Source organism: Helianthus annuus, chromosome 11, assembly GCF_002127325.2.
Source record: "Helianthus annuus cultivar XRQ/B chromosome 11, HanXRQr2.0-SUNRISE, whole genome shotgun sequence".
In the NCBI taxonomy this organism is placed as follows: Eukaryota; Viridiplantae; Streptophyta; class Magnoliopsida; order Asterales; family Asteraceae; genus Helianthus; species Helianthus annuus.
This window is the reverse complement of record NC_035443.2, coordinates 13,426,712-13,429,759: the sequence shown is the minus strand read 5'-3', so window position 1 is coordinate 13,429,759 and position 3,048 is coordinate 13,426,712.

Here is a 3,048-nt window from a genome sequence, read left to right as displayed (position 1 = left end):
TCCGGTGAAAGACCATAGATGACGAAAAACAGCAGGTCTTTCGTCACTATCACATCTTGACGAAGAATGTCTTTCATCAAGAGGTTTTTCGTCATTACCGGACATCAGTTTTTCGTTATATGTCAAGATAGTTCTTCGTCATGCACATATGCTTGAGTTCTTCGTCATGTATAAGACAAAAGACAACAAATTTCTGAATTCACGTGGATATGTGTAATCTTCACATGAAGAAGTCTTCTCATGACATCATCATGGTGATGTCATGGTGATGTGGCGTCGGGAAAGTTCGCGGCTCTTCGTGCTTCGCGTGTCAAACTCTGGGGCGCACGACAGAGGAATTGTAGGAACTAGGTTCACTTTTTATTAAAATATTAATAAAATAAATAATAACGAGACTCTCGTTATTTGTGAGAAATTCTTCTAGTACAATATTGGTTACAAAACTAAACAAACGAATATAAATACAATATAATTGTACCAATCTTGTTTTAAGCCAGCGTCTTTGGAAGAACTTCAACCGCACCATCTTATACGAACATCCGATGCAAGAATGAACAAACTGTCATTGACGGTTTTGGTTGAGGATCGTGTTAGACACGGGGCCCTTAAAACAGATTCCGCGCCTCCTCTCAGACGGTCTGTTTCCAGGATACAACAACCGAAGCAGTAGTTGTACTGCCGAAGATGACACTCGCGCCCGAGATTACACCGGGTATAAATTGGTGTTCATAAAAATTGGAACAATGTGAAGTTGTGTAAACTTGAGAGTACTCCTCTCAATGAAACATTGAGACTAAAGAGAAAGTCTATTTCCTTGTGTCTCTAGTATGAACCATCAAGAAGTCTATTTCCTTGTGTCTCTAGTATGAACCATCAAGTTCATATTTATAGACCCATCGTTTTAATCTAATTAAAATTAGTAATAAAATAGACATTAATCTTGTCATAATTATAACATTAATCTTGTAATAAACAAGATAATGAATATGACATTAATCTCTAATAAATGGACTTAAGTGGTTAGTAAAAAACGGTCACATACATCATGACACGCATTAAACGGGTTGTAACAGCTGGCTTTGACCAGGTCCTGCCAGTTGCTCTGTTACCGTTGCAGACATGTACGCGCGCCTGAAGTGGCTCTTCAGTCTGTGCGCCACATTGTATGGAACCCGGGCATGCGCATGGTGTGCAGACCAGTGCTCCCAGTTACTACTGTAACCTGCGCGCGTGCCATAACTGATCCGCAAACCCATACAACACACTACATGGACCTTACGCCTGGCCATATGGACCCGCGCGCCACTCATATGCCATTGTGCATACCAGGACGCCACCTGGTCATGCGCCATCTATACTTGCGCGCCACACGGATGCTACGACGCATACCAGGACGCCACCTGGTCATGCGCCAGCCAAACTCATGTGCCATTTGCAGTCTTCGCCATGGCATCCGCCTACGCCACCCAAGGGTGCGCCATAAGCGGACCCGCCATGTATATGACCACGCGCTCATGGACCAAAATACAAAGGCGGTGTGCGAAGTTCAAAGCGCACTACATAGGGCTTATAGCCCACGGCACGCGCGCATACAGTAAGGGTGTTCCGCACCCTTTAGGGTCCCCACTGGTGTTTGTCTTCAAGGAGTGTTCCTCCTTATATACCACTTTAAGTTTTGTCATTCCACCTATGTGGGACAAGATGCCAAATCTCAATCCATTTTTCTCATCTTTGTTTTTCCAAACATACAATTTCAAGCTTAGATATCTCATTCATCTCAGCTCTATTTGGACATAGTTTGAACACAAACCATAAATAATTATTTATACAACACATATATAAATATTATTGATGTCCAAAATATTTAGTGAAAAACTCATTTTCACTAAAGTTTCCAACAGGAATGTCGCGACGTCGGTTTTGAGCCGCACCTAACCGAGTCAAACCGAACCGAGTCGCGTCCACACAAAGTGTATCAACACTAATACATATAAATATATAAGAAAAAAAGAGTTATTTAATATATTCTTGTTTAGTTATCTATAAAAGAAAGTTTGATAAATGTCAAACTTTACAAATGAGAATGAATGTATTCTTATATAAGAAAAGTTAATTATCCGTAGCCAAACGAAATTCAGAGGAACTAATAGAAATAAAAATGATAAATGTCAAACTTTACAAATGAGAATGAATCATATTCTATTTTTTTACCTATTTTTTTCCCCACCCCAACAAGTTTATATTACAAAGATGGTTAATCTTCATAAGTCCTAAAGATTCAAACGAGCGCAAACAAGTTTATATACTTAATATCATGTTTTATGAGTGTCTAAACAGGTTTCATAGCATATACATTACAGATTATATATAAAACGGCAAAATAGCTTTCTGTTGACTTTTTAAGTGCACGTTTGACTCGACATTTGACATAGTTAGAGTGGTGATCAGAGGGAACCCTTTTAGGGGTTTATTACCCACATAAATACCAACTCATAACTACTTTTGATCCGACAATTTACTGGACCATTTGTGAATTATCGCTATAACAACCGTTAGTTACGACAGTTTGGTTTATAGGCTAAATCTATGGAAAAACAAGACCAAAATGGATTTGAACGACTTATAGAAGTTGTGTCTTGCTTAGAGAGCAGAGAAGAACACTTGAAAGCTCTTAGAATGATCAGTGAAGTGTGTTTTGAGTTGTGTGATTTTTATGAACACAACATGGCTATTTATAGTGAAAAATGAGCTCCAAGATCACTCCACATTGATCTATACTGATCATGGATGATGGGCAGGTGTCCCATAGAGTTATGGGTCGAGTAGGGGGTGCCCATGCTTCATTAATTGGTGTTTTGATCGTTCACAAGCTCAAAAGGCATAAGAATACAAGGTTTCTGCATCTGGGAGTCCCACGCGACCCGCATGGAGAATCCATGCTGCTTTTACGCGGGCCGCCTGATGTGTAAAGATCAGACGCGGTTAAGAGGTGGCTCGCGGCCCGCCTCAACTTAACCCAATCCCTTACGCGGGTCGCGAGAGGTTAAA